Source organism: Heterodontus francisci, unplaced genomic scaffold, assembly GCF_036365525.1.
Source record: "Heterodontus francisci isolate sHetFra1 unplaced genomic scaffold, sHetFra1.hap1 HAP1_SCAFFOLD_43, whole genome shotgun sequence".
NCBI lineage: Eukaryota > Metazoa > Chordata > Chondrichthyes > Heterodontiformes > Heterodontidae > Heterodontus > Heterodontus francisci.
Window position 1 is genome coordinate 18,825,134 of NW_027141852.1, and position 18,098 is coordinate 18,843,231.

The 18,098-nt window shown below is 43.5% G+C and overlaps 1 non-coding gene across 1 annotated transcript; it reads left to right on the forward strand.

The window, feature by feature from the left end:
* The first annotated feature begins 8,857 nt into the window (after positions 1-8,857).
* Positions 8,858-8,931, forward strand: trnat-ugu (transfer RNA threonine (anticodon UGU)). The gene has a single exon. It is a non-coding gene; the product is annotated as a tRNA-Thr (tRNA).
* Positions 8,932-18,098: the final 9,167 nt, after the last annotated feature.

Consider the following 18,098-nt stretch of genomic DNA (forward strand, 5'->3'; position numbering starts at 1 on the left):
TCCACCCAAACTCTCCACCATCTGAGCAGGTAGGTCACCAGGAGCTGACTGATCCTGATAACTGCAGTCCCTGCTGCTGTTTGCTGCCTATATTTACAGACTTTTATCTCATCCTCATCACCATTTTCTCCAATATATTCAGGGGGCATCAGCAGAGAAAATGGAGACCAAATGCGACAAGTGCAAGGAAATGTTTATTTACAATATTACATCATAAACATAATATACAAAAACATTACATGTGTGAAACACGTCCCGATCAAGATGTGTCTGAATAAATGGATCCCCTCACAATAAACACTGTCACCTTTCAATGTTTAGCGGACGAGTGTGAGGGCCAGATGTGTGTGATTCCCACAGTAATGTGTTTGTTCAAAGTTCAGGAAAAGATGGAGATATGAATAATTTACAGGGAAATCTTTGAAGCATATCTCCATGTCTCTCACTCACAAAGATCTGCAAACTTGTGGATTCAGAAAGAACCCAGAGACAGATAGTCCTGCAATAACCTGTAACTCCAGGAAAGGATGTGTTCGAGATTTTGCCCTGTAGCTTAGTTGGTTAAAGCCTCTGTCTAATAAACAGCAGAACCTCACTTCAAACCCCAACAAAGCCTCACTGCAGTGAAGAAACGGAAAGTTATGATTTAAAGATTACTCTGTCAATCATTCACATCTCTGTCTTCCCCTGAACTTCGAGTTCAAATTTGTTTGTGAAGTTGAGTGACACGTTCAGACAGCACAGTCTTTGTCTTTGTGAAAGAAGTGATTTTGGGAATGGCTGTTTGAAACTGTCCCTCCTTGCACAGAAATTCAGTGCAAATACTCAAATCACCCACAATTTCCACGAGAGAAATTTGTTCACAATTGCATTTGACGTGAAACCGCCTCAACATTAATCTCACTGAAGCAGAGTGTGACCGTGTTGTATGTTTCAGAGTGTTGGTGCCATTAAGTGTCGCTTTTAACCGAGACTGGGACACAACGCAAGGTTGATCCAAGGTTGGAATATATTATCATTCAGGAGCAAGAAAAATCAAAAGGAACCGAATAAGAAAACCCAGTCTCCAGATTTGAGAATCTGTAGATCCGCTTTGGGAAAGTGAATCAGAGCAGAATGAAGGATGAACTGTCCAGAAGAGATGAAGACACAGCTCAGTCAACACGTTCCCCTGGTTTATGATGCTGGAACATTCCTCACACAGAAATGATTCAACTCAATGACAAACATTCTTGCAGCTGATAATTTATGCTAACGATTGAAGGACTTTCTCATGTGGTTACCTAGTGGTAAGAAGATATTAAACTTCGTTTCAATCAATCCAGCTGCGATGAAATTTGAATTTTTCTGCCTTTCATAAACATTATTTGAAGGGTCTCAGCGACAATGCTCAGTGTTGATGAGAGTGGGGTCTGGGTGAGCATCTGCTGAGCGTGACAGGATCAGGACTGGATGCAGGAAGTTCTCTGACAGTCTCTCTCTCTCTCTGATGGGTTTGAGTTGGTTCACAACTGGCAGCTGTTGGTGTTTCGATAAATGAAGGAAGTTCCCTCTCACCATTTTTTTTGATTCACAGAGCAGAATCAGGATGTAAAGGGTTAATGCTGAACACAGTGGGATCAACCTCTCCCACTGTCAGGGTGATGATGTAACAGTCACATGGGATGAGGTTTGGGAGAAGAGAGAGCAGCACCAAGGATGCTAGCTTAGCAGGCTTGATGAGTGTGTATGGAGTATTGTGTAAATTAGAAAATAGTTCTTAGTTCTTTCAGCAGGAAATGTGTCCAGAAAATATCAAGAAACTCAGAATTTTATTATTCAGGAGTCGGAACACAGATATTAACTCCAAGTTACAGTTCTGGGTTCATTTAACAAAAAAAATAGAGAATAATATTGCTGACTGATTGAAATTCCCCCAGTGAGGAGACAGTTAAACAGTTGGGACATCCTTCGATCCAAGGTTTTGGCAGCATTTGCAACTTTTGCAACTTTTTTTAATCCTGCTTTGATGGACGAGTGAAAAAACTGAACAGTTCCATTCTTCCTTCTTCCCTTCTTTCCATCAGTTTCTCTTTTCTGTCCCAGATCAATATAATGATGAGAATCCCAATTTAATCTGCTGTTTCTGGTGTTTTATCCGTTCCAATCAAAATTCAACATTCCAATCAAATCTATTTGTTATTCCACAGTATCTCTCCATGTGTTTTATTCTGTTGTATTCTCTCATAGTCTGTTTGATGATCAATGTTACATCTCACTCTCTGTTCTGGTGAAGATCAGAAGCAGTGATATCTGTTTACACCGCCTGGCAAGTCGGCTGAGGCTGTGCCTCGCTGATCACGTGGAGTTGAAGCAATTCTTCCAGTCAGTTAGTTCAGTTGTCATTTCATGAGAAATTCGAAGTCATCATGACTTCGTCAGTGACCTAATGGTTCAGGTGTCTGAGTGATGTTAATCATGCTGTGATCAAATGATTGTATGTTCCAGTCTTTCCGTGGTGGGTTTTCACACTGAGTAGAAACGTGTTGGACATGGTCTGGAAATGTTTCACACCGCTCCATTCCCAACAGGCCATGACCTGATGTGATGGAAATTTCATTTACTTACAGAAGCTACATTTCCATCATTGCACATCTGGCTGCACAGTCAGGATCTGTGTGAAGGTGACGGTTGTGCTTCTGTTACTTGCCAGGTGACGAGGTGGCTGAGAGGTTAATGCGATGGGCTATTAATCCGTTGTGTTGTGCACGCGTGGGTTTGAATCCCATCCTTGTTGTTAGTTTATCAACTGCCTGTTGCATTCTTGTTTCCAGCTTCAATGTAATGTTGGCCTGGAAACCTGTTCTTGTCAGTATCTTGACGGTGGTTCCAGAATTGTTTATACTTTATTAAAATTGAGACAGACAATTGGAATTCATCACCCAAATTGGACTGGAATGAAGATCAAATAGGGATCACGAAACGGAGCAGGATTTCCCCTCCCCTCCTTCCTTCCTTCCATCTTTACTTTCTCTGGATTTACACCAAGTGAACGACTAACGGGAAAAGCAAATGGCGAGGGAGCAGAAGCAGAACATTATCCTTTGGCAAGAAATTTATTTTCAAATCTTCTTGATAGATTAAGTGAGTGAGCAATGTTTTGGCAAATGGAGTTTAAAATGAGGGGTCATCTGGGACCTACGAAAGATAGATCAGAGTGTTTTTTGTTAAGTGGTGAGATGATAGAAACTGCGGAGGCGCAGAGACCCGAATACTGAATCACTAAAAGCTAGTGGACTGGTAGAAAAATAATGTGAAAAGTGAACGGAATATGAAGATTGGAACTCATGTTGTAGTTATATAAAGCTCTGTGCTCCTGAAGTAAATGTCCAAGCCCAGATTGTGGGGAATCTGTGGAGAGTGATTTGTTTTTTATTCATTAATGGGCGCGAGTATCGCTGATAAGGCTGGCATTTATTACCCATCCCTAATTGCCCTTGAGAATGTGGTGGTCAGCTGCCTTCTTGAACTGCTGCAGTCCATATGGTGCAGGAACACCCACAGTGCTATTGGGGAGGGAGTTCCAGGATTGTGACCCAACAACAGTGAAGAAATGGCGATATAGTTCCATGTCAGGATGGTGAGTGACTTAGAGGGGAACCTGCAGGTAGTGAGTTCCCATGCATCTGCTGCCCTTGTTCTTCGAGGTGGTAGTGGTCATGGGTTTGGAAGGTGCTGTTGAAGGATACTTGGTGAGATACTGCAGTGCATATGGAGATGGTACACACTGCAGCCACTGTGTACTGGTGGTGGAGGAACTGAATGTTTAAGGTGGTGGGTTAGGTGCCGATCAAGTGGGCTGCTTTCTCCTGGATGGTGTTGAGCTTCTTGAGTGTTGTTGAGTGGGATGTATTCCATCCCACTCCTGACTTGTGCCTTGTACATGGTGGACAGGATTTGAGGTTTCAGGAGGCGAGATACTTGCTGCAGAATTCCTAATCTCTGACCTGCACTTATAGCTGCAGCATAGATGTGACTGGTCCAGTTTAGTTTCTGGTCAGTGGTAACCCTCAAGATGTTGATGGTGGGGGATTCAGCGATGATTATGCTGCTGAATATCAAAAGGTAGATGGTTTGATTCTCTCTCAATGGAGATGTTCACTGCTGAGCACTTGTGTGGCCAGAAGGTTGCTTGTCACTTATCAGCTCAAGCCTGAAGTTTGTACAGGTCTCGCTGCTTGTGGGCGCAGACTGCTTCAGTATCTGAGGAGTTGTGAGTCATCAACGAACATTTCCACTTCTGACTTATGTTGAAGGGAAAGTGATCAATGAAACAGCTGAGGATGTTTGGGCCGAGGACACTACCCTGAGAAAATCCTGAGGCAATGTCCTGGGCTGAGATGATTGGCCTCCACTAACCACAACCATCTTGCTTTGTGTGAGATATGACTCCACCACGTGGAGAGTTTTCCCCTTGATTCTCATTGACTTCAATTTTGCTCGGGATCCTTGATGCCACACTCACTCAAGGGCAATCACTCTCACCTCTCCTCTAGAACTCCACTCTTTTGTGTCTGTTTGAACTAAGCTGCAATAAAAAATAAGAACAGAAGAAATATTAGCAGGAGTAGGCCATTTGGCCCCTCGAGCCTGCTCCACCATTCAATAGGATCATGGCTGACCTGATCATGTCCTCAACCCCACTTTCTTGCCTGCCCCCCATAACCCTTGACTTCCTTGCAGATAAAATTCTGTCAAACGCAGTCTTGAAGACATTCAATGACCCAGCCTCCACTACTCTCTGTGGTAGAGAATTCCAAAGATTAATGACTCTCTGAGAGAAGAAATTCCTCCTCATTTCCTTCTTAAATGGAAGACCATTATTCTGAAACTGTGTCCCCTAGTTCTAAATTCCACCATGAGGGGAAACATCCTCTCAGCATCCACCCTGTCAAGCCCCCTCAAAATCTTATATGTCTCAATACGATCACCTTTCATTTTTCTTAACTCCAATGAGTATCGGTCCAACCTGATCAACTCTCCATATAAGACAACCACTTCATCACAGGAATCAATCCAGTGAACCTTCTCTGAACTGCCTCCAATGCAAGTATATCCCTCCTTAAATAAGGAGACCAAAACTGTACACAATACTCTAGGTGTGGTTTCACCAACACCCTGTACATTTGCAGCAAGACTTCTCTTCTTTTATACTCCATCCCCCTTGAAATAAAGGGCAACATTCCATTTGCCTTCCTAATTATTTGCTCTACCTGCATGGTAACTTTTTGTGATTCATGTACGAGGACACCCAGATCCTTCTACACCGCAGCATTCTGTAATCTCTCACAATTTAAATAATATTTTGCTTTCCCATTCTTCTTACCAAAGTGGATAACCTCACGTTTTCCCACATTATACTCTACCTGCCAAGTATTTGCCTGGGGTCGAGGAACCCTGGCAGAACCTAAACTGAGCATCGATGAGCAGATTATTGCTAAGCGTCTGGTGCTTGATAGCACTGTTGATGACATCTTCCATCACTTTGCTGATGATTGATAGGAGACTGATGGGGTGGTAATTGGTCAGATTGGATTTGTCCTGCTTTTTTTTATGGAGTGGGCACATTTGGGCAATTTTCCACATTGTCGGGTAGATGCCTGTGTTGTAGCTCTACTGGAACAGTGTGGCTGAGAGCACAGCTAGTTCTGGAGCACAAGTCTTCAGTACTAGAGCCGGGATGTTGTTCGGGCCTATTGTCGTTGCTGTATCGAGTGACTTCAGTTGTTTCTTGCTATCATGTGGAGTGAATCGAATTGGCTGAAGACTGGAAACTGTGATGCTGGGGACCTCAGGAGGCCGAGATGAATCATCCACTGAGCAATTTCTGATGTAAGATGGTTGTAAATGATTTAGCTTTGGCTCCACCATTATTGAGGATGGGGATTTTTTGGAGCCTCCTCATCTGGTTAGTTATTTAATTGTCCACCATCATTCATGACTGGATGTGGCAGGACTAAGGACCTGTGATCTGATCATGAGGGAGATATCCATGCATGGAGTGGTGGGATCTATGGAAAGTGATCCTGAAGAGGGTGTCCGAGCCTGGAGTGGCGGGATCTGTGGAGACTGATCCTGACGAGTGTGTGCAAACCTGGAATGGAAGCTTTCTGTGGAGGTAGAGGAGTAGGCCATTCAGACCCAGTATTTTATAAAGGTTTATCATAACTTATTTGCTTTTACTATATGTCTCTATTAATAAAGCCAAGTGTCCTGTTTGCTCTTAGAAGCCTTTTCAAACCTTCTAAGATTAGTGTACATTGTCTCTCTGTTCTGGCACCCACTTTAGAATTGTAACATTTCATTTATATGGCCTCTCCTTATTCTTCCTCCCAAATTGTATCTCTTCACAATTCTCTGTGTAAATTTTAACTGCCATGTGAAAGCCCATTTTACCAGTTTTATTAAGCTCCCCTGAAGTGTGTTACAATCACTGGCACAGGATGAAATTCTCGAGCATTCTTTGATGCAATCTCCATGGAAAGAGCAATCTTACATGCGAGCTCGAATGTGAGATTTTGTGTGTTTAGTATCTTTTCTCATCCACCAATATAAGCACAAATCTGTCTCATAATGCACGGTCTAAGAATATGCCAAAGTTGCAATGTAGTGATAAATTCTTCATGCCACAATGTACTCACCAACTGTTTCACTACTTTTCTGATTTCTGCTTGCCGTGATCTCAAGTGGCTTTGGGTTGAAATGTTCCTCCAACTTGGTGATGATTGTTTTGAATGGCACATCTTTTGCCTTGATGGGAGCAGGAAGCTTTGTTAGCTGGTCAGACACTTCCAGGCTAATTTCCATTGGCAAAATTGCTTTCTTGCCCTCAAGAATTGCCTCATTCTGAGTCTTGACCTCTGCACTTTCACCTTCAAATTCCAAAATGTTATTAGCTCTGAAAAACATGTCCATTCTTTCAATATATGAACTGAATGGTTCTCAAGCCCTCTCATAAGTTCCTCACCTTCCGATGTATCCCATATGTGTGCAGCCATATTGTCCCAAATAAGCAATTTGAATCAGATGCACAGGAATACCTTGCGGTATCTCATTCAACTGAAGAGACATTCTGTGGCCCAGGCTTCACACAATCCACCTAAAATCTCCACCATCCGAGCAGGTAGGTCACCAGGAGCTGCCTGATCTTGTTCACTGCAGTCCCTGCTGCTGCTTGCTGCCTATATTTACAGACTTTTATCTCATCCTCATCACCATTTTCTCCAATATATTCAGGGGGCATCAGCAGAGAAAATATACACCAAGCGTGGCAAGTGCAAGGAATTGTTTACTTACGTCATTATGTCATGCACATAATATACAAATACATTACATGTGTGAATCATTTCTTGAGCACTTTTATACCAGATGTGTCTGAATAAATGGAACCCCGTCACAATAAACACTGTCACCTTTCAATGTTTAACGGAGAGGTTTGACGGCCTAATGTGTGTGATTCCCACATTCATGTGTTTCTACAAAGTTCGGAGAAAGACGGAGATATGAATAATTTGCAGGGAAATCTTTAAGCATATCTCCATGTTTCTCACTGACAAAGTTCTGCAAACACATGGATTCAGAAAGAACCTGAGTGCAAAATCAACAAAAATAAACACAGCCAGAGAGACTTGCAATAACCTGTAGCTCAGGGAAAGTACATGATGTTATGGAAGTGATTTAGAATTTTTTTTTGTGAAATTCTTTTTGAGGAATTCATCGTCAAACTTAATAAATGTCAGACCAGTTCTTTTTCAAGAGGGTACTGAAAGTATTAATTTGGCAACTATGTTTACTGGTTGTCACATGACTCAAGTTAAATGTCGAACAGAAACCCTGGTAACAGGGGGAAATGTGGACAGAGAAGTCAGTTGCGCCTCTTGATTGGACAAACCCGGCAGCAGCAGCACTCACCGAAGAGGGCAGAAAAATCACAAGCTTTTATTTGTCGCAGTCATTGTGTTTTACCTTCTGTAGTGAGCAGCTGATAAAGTTAGCCTGAAGAAGTGTCAAGGAAGGAGAGAAGATCACAACCCACGTTGTTTTGCAGCAAATCTTTAAAAGACCCTGAGAACTTCACTGCGTCAATTCATCTCTTCTCCTGTCTTTGAAGAAAGCCTGCTAAAATTAATTCTCAACACTGCCTCTAAAAAACTGTTCTAAAAGACCCTGGTGACCTGTCTACGCATACTCAGAAGTTAGACTGTTTGCCAGTTTTGGAACAACATATCTCATCTGCTGTTTTCTTCAGGAATGAACAAGTAATCAGCCCAAGTGTTGTTTTTGTCTTTAACAGAACTCAGAATTGAAAAAATAATTCTTTTTTTTTTCAGTTAACCGGTGTATGTGTGTGTGCGTGTGTGGGGCTGTGGTAAGAAAGGGGCTTTAAATGTTGGTCAAGGTAAAAAGGGAACTTTTAAAATTTCTACCTGTGTATTTATGCTTTATTTCATGACTAGTTAAAACTTGTTCTGTAATAAACTGATAATTTTGCTGTTCATTAAAGAAACCTGGTCAGTGTCTTCTATTCTGGGAAGAATAGAGTATGTGATTGACTGTTTCAGGAAGTGGGAAAAGTTAAAATATATGTTGTGACCTGTGGAGAAGTGGGATGAGAATATATAGAAGGGTCTGAAGAAGGGTCATTGACCTGAAACGTTAACTCTGCTTCTCTCTCCACAGATGCTGCCAGACCTGATGAGTATTTCCAGCGTTTCTTGTTTTTATTTGAGATTTCCAGCATCTGCTGTATTTTCCTTTGATATTGATATTATATGAGAATAAATAGTGCACTCCTCTGATTTTAATTATAACAACATCTGGCTCTGTAGCTTAGTTGGTTAAAGCACCTGTCTTGTAAACAGGAGATCCTGGGTTCAATTCCCAGCAGAGCCTTGTTTCTCATTTGTGATGTATAAGTTACCTTGTCAACCACTTCCATCTGTGTCTTCTGAACTTTCAGTGAGAATTCAGATTATGTGATGAATTTTCGTCACAAGAGAAAACAGCCTTTGTGAAGAATGTGAGTTTGGAATGGCTGTTCCTCCTTGGACAGAAATTCAGTGCTGATATTTCAAAGGCAACTTCTTTGATACAAATTTGTTCACTGTTGCATTCAACCTGGAAAACAGCTCGACATTAATGTCACTGAAGGAAAGTGTGACTGCGTTGTATGTTTCAGAGTGTTTGTGTTGTTATGTGTTGCTTGTGACTGAGACTGGGACATGACGCAAGTGGGAGGGTTCATCTGAGGTTTGGAATATTTGTCAGTCAGGAACAAGAAAAATCAAAGGAACCAAATAAGAAAACCTATGTCTCATGTGGTTACCGAGAAACAGTGAGGAGATATGAAACGTTGTTATTTTCAATACAGCAGTGTGAACATTGACCTTTCCTGCCTTTTATAAACAGTATTTGAAGTGTCTCGGTAACAATGTTCAGTGTTGATGAGAGTGGGGTCTGGGTGAGCAGCTGCTGAGTGTGACTGGGTCAGGACTGGATGCAGGAAGTTCTCTGACAGTCTCTCTCTCTCTCACTGATGGGTTTGAGTTGATTTTCAACTGGCAGCTGTTGGTGTTTCGATAAATCAAGTTCCCTCCACCCATTTTTTTGGACAGACAGTGTAGTATAAGGATGTAAAGGGTTAATGCTGAAGACATTGGGATCAATCACTCCCACTGTCAAAGTGATGATGTAACAGTCACATGAGATGAGGTTTGGGAGGAGAGAGCAGCACCAAGGATGATAGCTCAGGAGGCTTGATGAGTGTGTATATAGTATTGTGTAAATTAGAAAAGAGTTCTTAGTTCTTTCAGCAGGAAATGTGTCCCGAAAATATCGAGAAACTCACAATTTTATTATTCAGGAGTCGGAACACAAATATTAATTCCAAGTGACCGTTCTGGGTTCATTTAACAAAAAAAGGTAGAGAATAATATTACTCACTGATTGAAATCCCCCAGTGAGGAGACAGTTAAACAGGTGATCTGTTGGGGCATCCTTCGATCCAAGGTTTCTGCAGCATTTAATCTCCCTTTTTGGTGAAATTCTCTGTTATATGCAACTTTTTTTTTATCCAGCTTTGAGCGGCAAGTGAAAAAACTGAAAAAAGTGAGCAGTTCCATCGTTTCTTTTCTTCCTTCTTCCCTTCTTTCCATCAGTTTCGCTTTTCTGTCTCAGATCAATATAGTGATGAGAATCCCAATTTAATCTGTTGTTTCTGGTGTTTTATCCATTCCAATCAGAATTCAACATTCCAATCAAATCTATTTGTTATTCCACAGTGTCTCTCCATGTGTTTTATTCTGTTGTATTCTCTCACAGTCTGTTTGATGATCAATGTTACATCTCACTCTCTGTTCTGGTGAAGATCAGAAGCAGTGATATCTGTTTACACCATCCACCAAGTCGGCCTGAAGATTTGCCTCGCCGATCATGTGGAGTTAGGAACATAGGAACATAGGAGCAGGAGTCGGCCATTCAGCCCATCGAGCCTGCCCCACCATTCAATATGATCATGGCTGATCATCCACTTCAATGCCCTTTTCCCCACACTTTCCTCATATTCCCTTATGTCATTTGTATTTACAAATCTGTCAATCTCTGCTTTAAACATACTCAACGACTGAGCTTCCACAGCCATCTGGGGTACAGAATTCCAAAGATTCACAACCCTCCGAGTAAAGAAATTTCTCCTCATCTCTGTCCTAAGGAGCTTCCCCCTTATTTTGAAATTGAGCCCCTGGTTCTCGACTCCCCATCCAGATGAAACATCTTAGCTGCATCTACCCTGACTGTCCTTTAAGTATTTTGTAGGTTTCAATGAGATCACCTCTCATTCTTCGAAACTCTAGAGAATACAGCCCCAGTTTCCCCAATCTCTCTTCATAGAACAGTCCCACCATCCCAGGAACAAGTCTGATGAACCTTCATTGAACTCCCTCCATGGCAATAATATCCTTCCTAAGGTAAGGAGACCAAAACTGCACACAGTACTCCAAGTGCGGTCTAACCAAGGTTCTATACAATTGAAGCAAGAATTCACTACTCCTGTACTCAAATCCTCTTGTGATAAAGGCTAACATACTATTAGCCTTCCTAATTGCTTGCTGCACCTGCATGTTAGCTGTCAGTGACTTATTGACATGGACACCCAGGTCACCCTTATATTCTATACCTCAGCTAATAAAGGAAAGGATTCCATATACCTGTTGAACCACCTTATTGACCAGTCCTGCTACCTTCAGGGATCTGTGGACATTCACTCCAACGTCCCTCACTTCCTCTGCACCGTTCAGTGTTCTCCCATTAATTGTGTATTCCTTTGCCTTTTTTGACCTCCCAAATGCATCACCTCACCCTTGTCCAATTTGAATTCCATTTACCACTTCTCTGCCCACCTGACCAGTCAATTGATATCTTCCTGCAGTGTACAGCAATCCTCCTCCCTATCAACAACAGGACAATTTTTGTGTCATCTGCAAACATCTTGATTGTGCCCTCTACATTTATGTCCATATCATTAATATATACCACAAAAAGCAGGGGACCTAGTTCTGAGCCCTGTGGAACACCACTGGAAACAGTCCTCCAGTTGCAAAAACACCTGTAACCAATTCCTTTTTTTTCCTGCCACTGAACCAATTTTGTGTCCAGCTTGCTACATTCCCCTGGATCCCATGTGCTTTTATTTTTTTTTAACCAGTTTGCCATGTGGGACCTTGTCAAAAGTCTTGCTAAAATCCATGTGGGTCAGATCAACTGCACTATCCTCATCAATCCTCCTTGTTACTTCTTCAAAAACATTCAATCAAGATAGTCAGACAGGAGCTTCCCTTAACAAATCCATGCTGACGGTACTTGATTAATCTGTGCCTTTCTAAGTGACAGTTTATCCTGTCTCTCAGAATTAATTCCAATAATTCGCCCACTATTGAGGTTAGGCTGACTGGCCTTTAATTATTTGGTCGATCATTCGCTTCCTTTTTCAACAATGGTGCAATGTTAGCAATAAAAACAAAAAGTGCTGGACATCCACAGCAGGTCTGGCAGCATCTGTGGAGAGAGAAACAAAGTTAACATTTCAGGTCAGTGACCTTTCATCAGAACAGAAACGTTAACTTTGCTTCTCTCTCCACAGTTGCTGCCAGATCTGCTGTGTATTTCCAATGCAACTAGTTTTTATTTCAGATTTGCAGCATCTGCAGAATTTTGCTTTTATTGCAGTGTTACGAGACCTCCAATCCTCTAACATCACACCCGTATCCAGTGAGGGATTGGAAACTGATGGTCAGACCTTCCACTATTTCCTCCCTGACTTCTTTTAACAGCCTGGGGTACATTTCATCCGGCCCTGATGATTTATCCACTTTCAAGGATGCTAATCCCATTTATACTTCTTCTCTCCCTCAGTTTATCATGTCCAAAACTTCACACTCCTTCTCCTTAATTACAATATCTGCATCACCCCCCTCATTTGTGAAGACAGTAAAATATTCATTAATAAACATACCAACATCTTCCACACTGACACATAGGTTACATTTTTAGGTCTTTGATGGGCCCTACTCTTTCCTCAGTTGCCTCTGACTGCAATGTATTGATGAAACATCTTTGGATTTGTTTTGATTTTGCTTGTCAATATTCTTTCGTGATCTCTGTTTGTTCTTCATCGCTACTCCCAAATACCTCTAGTCATGTCAAAACACAACTTATCAGAAGGGGAATTTGAACCCACCCCTGCAGAGAGAATTGTGATCTGAATGAACCGTCTCAGACTGCTCGACCATCCTGACTACCCCATGTGTATGTTTAATGCTGACGAAATTATCCATTCATTGTGAAAGTATTTGTGAGATTGTGGAAATGTCTGGAAGAGGAAAGACCAACGGGAAAGCTCGGTCCAAGGCCAAGTCTCGCTCCTCCCGGGCTGGACTGCAGTTCCCGGTGGGCCGTGTTCACAGGCTCCTGAGAAAGGGTAACTATGCTGAGCGTGTGGGTGCCAGAGCCCAGGTCTATCTGGCTGCTGTGCTCGAGTATCTGACCGCTGAAATCCTCGAGCTGGGCGGTAACGCGGCCCGGGACAACAAGAAGACCTGCATCATCCCCAGACACCTACAGCTGGCCGTCCTCAATGATGAGGAGCTCAACAAGCTGCTGGGAGGGGTGACCATCGTTCAGGGTAGAGTGCTGCCTAATATCCAGGCCGTGTTGCTGCCCAAGAAAACCAGTGCTCCGGGCACCAAAACCAAGTCAATCTGCCAGGATTTTTTCAAATACTCAAAGGCTCTTTTCAGAGCCACCCACAGTATCTGAAAGGGCTGATTACTGTCTGAAGTCTGCTGTACCCGCACCTCTGTCTATCCCTCTTCATCTGGAACAACCAACGCTATCTTCCATTCCTTTCACCATTATGTGTTTAACTAGCTTCTCCTTATAGTCAGTCCAATATCAATGTACTAATGAAATGATCTGTGTCAGTGCTGGCAATTTCCATAGAATCATAGAAAAATTAGGGCACAGAAGGAGCCCATTCAGCCCATCGCGTTTGCTCTGGCCGAAAAAACTAGCCACCCAATCTATTCCCACCTTCCAGCACCTGATCCGCAGACTTGCAAGTTACAGCACTTCAGGTGCATGTCCAGGTATTTTTAAATGAGTTGAGGGTTTCTGCCTCCACCACCATTCCTGGCAGCGAATTCCAGACACCCACCACCCTCTGGGTATAAACGTTTCCCCTCATGTCCCCTCTAACCCTTCTACCAATCACCTTATGTCTGTGCCCCCTGGTAACTGACCTCCCCACCAGGGGAAACAGGTCCTTACTGTCCACTCTGTCTAGGCGCCTCATAATTTTGTACACCTCATTCAAGTCACCCCTCAGACTCCTCTGTTCTAAGGAAAACAACCCGAGTTGCTCCAATATTTGCTCATAGCTGCAACTTTCAAGCCCTGGCAACGTTCTTGTCAATCCCCTCTGTACTCTCTCCAGAGCAATTATGTCCTTTCTGTAATGTGGTGACCAGAACTGTACGCAATACTCCAGCTGTGGCCGAACCGCCGTTTTATACAGTTCTAGCATTACATCCCTGCTTTTCTATTCTATACCTTGGCCAAAAAAGGAAAGCATTCCATATGCCTTCTTCACCACTCTAGCTACCTGTCCTGCCACTTTCAGGGACCTGTGGACATGCACTCCAAAGTCTCTCACTTCTTCTACCCCTCTCAATATCTTCCCGTTTATTGTGCATTCCCTTGCTTTGTTTGCCCTCCCCAAATGCATTACCTCACACTTCCCCAGGATGAATTCCATTTGCCACTTTTCCGCCCACTCAACCAATCCATTCATATCATTCTGATGTCTACAGCTATCCTCCTCACTATCAATTACACGGCCAATTTTTGTGTCATCAGCAAATTTCCCAATCATACCTCCCACATTTAATTCCAAATCATTAATATATACCACAAACAGCAAGGGACCCAACACTGAGCCCTGTGGAATGCCACTGAAAACTGCTTTCCATTCGCAAAAACATCCGTCGATAACTATCCTTTGTTTCACTGAGTCAATTTTGGATCCAACCTGCCACATTCCCCTGTATTCCATGGGCTTTCATTTTACTGACCGGTCTGCCATGTGGGACCTTACTAAAATCCATGTAGACCACATCCACCACACTATCCTCATCAATGTTTCTTGTTACTTCCTCAAAAAACTCAATCAAGTTAGTGAGATATGACCTTCCCTAAACAAATCCATGCTGACTATCCCTGATTAATCCTTGCCTTTCTAAGTGGCAGTTTATCCTGTCCCTCAGAATTGATTCTAATAATTTACCCACCACCAAGGTCAGACTGACCGGCCTATAATTATTTGGCCTATCCCTCACATCCTTTTTAAATAATAGTACAACGTTCGCAGACCTCCAATCCTCCGGCACCTCCCCCATATCCAGTGAGGATTTGAAGATGATCCTCAGCCCATCCACTATTTCCTCCCTGGCTTCCTTTAACAATCTCAGATGCAAACCATCTGGCCCTGGTGATTTATTCATTTTGAAGGATGTCAGACTCTCTAGTACTTCCACTCTCATTATGCTTATCGTATCTAATATTTCACACTCCTCTTCTTTGTCTGCATCATCCCTCTCCTTTGTGAAGGCAGAGACAAAAACTCATTAAGAACCCCACACACATCTTCTGCATCCACTCATACGTTCCCTTGTACATCTCTGATAGGCCGTACCCTTTCCTTAGTTATCCTCTTGCTCTTAATGTACTGATAGAACATCTTTGGGGTTTCCTTCAAGTAGTTGTATCCAGTCCACATCCACCAAGTCACCTCTCAGTTTTGTAAAATTTGCCTTCCCCCAATTTAGAACTTTTACTTCTGTTGTATATTTGTCCTTTTACATGATTATGCCAAAACTAATTGCAGTATGGTCACGAGGGGTGGTGGTGGCGTAGTGGTCTTGTCAGTGGACTTGTCAGTGGATTAGTAACCCAGACACCTAGGGTATTGCTCAGGGGACGTGGGTTCAAATCCCACCATTGAAATTTAAATCCAAATAATAAATCTGCAATTAAAAAGCAAGTCTAATGATGGCCATGAAACCATTGTTGATGGTTGTAAAAACCCATCTGGTTTACTCATGCCCTTTAGTGAAGGAAATCTGCTGTTCTTGTCTGGCCTGCATGCGACTGCAGACCCACAGCAATGTGGTTGACTCTTACATGCCCTCTGAAATGGCCGAGCGAGCCACTCAGTTGAAACTAAACACTACGAAGTCAATAAAAAGGAATGAAACCAGACGGACCACCCGGCGTCGACCTGGGCACCAGAAATGACAATGGCAAACCCAGCGCTGTCGACCCTGCAAAGTCCTCCTTAGTAACATCTGGTGGCTTGTGTTAAGTTGGGAGAGCAACAGCCTGACGCAGTCATACTCACAGAATCATACCTTACAGGCAATGTCGCAGACACTGCCATCACCATCCCTGGGTATGTACTGTCCCACGGGCAGGACAGACTCACCAGAGGTGTCGGTACAGTAGAGAGGGAATTGCCCTGGAAGTCCTCAACATCGACTCTGGACCCCATGAGGTCTCATGGCATCAGATCAAACAATGGACAAGGAAACCTCCTGCTGATTACCACCTACTGCCCTCCCTCAGCTGATGAGTCAGTACTCCTCCATGTTGAACAGCACTTGGAGGAAGCACTGAGGGTGGCAAGAGCACAGAATGTACTCTGGGTGGGGGACTTCAATGTCCATCACCAAGAGTGGCTCGGAAGCATCTCTACTGGCCGAATCCAAAAGGACATATCTGCTAGTGCTGCTTGATGGCAATATTGATGACACCTTCCATCACTTTAGGCCCCATCAGTCTACTCTCAATCATCAGTAAAATGATGGAAGGTGCCATCAAGCGGCACTCGCTTAGCCATAACCTGCCTCAGTGACACTCAGTTTGGGTTCTGCCAGGGCCACTCAGCTCCTGACCTGAAAACAGCCTTGGTTCAAACATGGACAAAAGAGGTGAGGTGTGAGTGATTGCCTTTGACATCAAGGCAGTATTTGACCGAGTATGGCATCAAGGAGCCCGAGCAAAACTGAGGTCAATGGGAAAACCCTCCACTGGCTGGAGTCATACCTAGCGCAAAGGAAGATGGTTGTGGTTGTTGGAGGTCAATCATCTGAGCTCCAGGACATCACTGCAGGCGCTCCTCAGGGTAATGTCCTCAGCCCAACCATCTTCAGCTGCTTCATCAATGACCTTCCTTCAATCAGAAGGTCAGAAGTGGGGATGTTCGCTGATGATTGCACAATGTTCAGCACCATTCATGACTCCTCAGATACTGAAGCAGTCCGTGTAGAAATACAGCAAGACATGGACAATATCCAGGCTTGGGCTGATAAGTGGCAAGTAACATTCGGGCCGCACAAGTGCCAGGCAATGACCATCACCAATAAGAGAGAATCGAACTAACTCCCCTTGACATTCAATGGCATTACCATTGCTGAATCCCCCACTATCAACATCCTAGGGGCACCATTGACCAGAAGCTGAACTGGAGTAGCCATATAAATGCCGTGGCTACAAGAGCAGGTCAGAGGCTAGCAATCCTGAGGCCAGTAACTCACCTCCTGACTCCCCAAAGCCTGTCCACCATCTACAAGGCACAAGTCAGGAGGGTGTTGGAATAGTCTCCACTTGCCTGGATAGGTGCAGCTCCAACAACACTCAAGAAGCTCAACACCATCCAGGACAAAGCAGCCCACTTGATTGGCATCCCATCTACAAACATTCACTCCCTCCCCCAGCGACGCACAGTGGCAGCAGTGTGTACCATCTACAAGATGCACTGCAGCAATGCACCAAGGCTCCTTGAACAGCACCTTCCAAACCTGTGACCTCTACCAACTAGAAGTACAAGGGCATAAAATGCATGGGAACACCACCACCTGCAAGTTCCCCACCACGACACACACCATCCTGACTTGGAACTATTTCGCTGATCCTTCACTGTCACTGGGTCAAAATCCTGGAACTCCATTCTGAATAGCACTGTGGGTGCACCTACCCCAAATGGACTGCAGCGGTTCAAGAAGGCAGCTCACCACCACCTTCCCAAGGGCAATTAGGGATGGGTAATAAATGCTGACCTGGCCAGCGACGCCCAAAATCCCATGAATGAATAAAAAAAAGCTATCTCCAAAATGGTCACCCACTGCTACTTGCCCAGCTTCATTACTGAAGACTCGCTCCAGAATTGTGCCCCCTCTCATTGGACTTGTGATGTGCTGGCTATTAAAGTTTTCTTGAATGCAGTTCAAGAATTTTGTGCCCTCTGTGCCCTTCACACTGTTTGTATCCCAGTTGATATTGGGATAGTTGAAATCCCCAACTATTATTTCCCTATAGTTTTGCACTCAGCAATTTGCCTACATATTTGTTCTTCTATCTCTCTCTCACTATTTGGGGGTCTACAGTACTCTCCTAGTAGTGTGGCTGCCCCTTTTTTATTTCTGAGCTCCACCCATATGGCCTCATTTGAT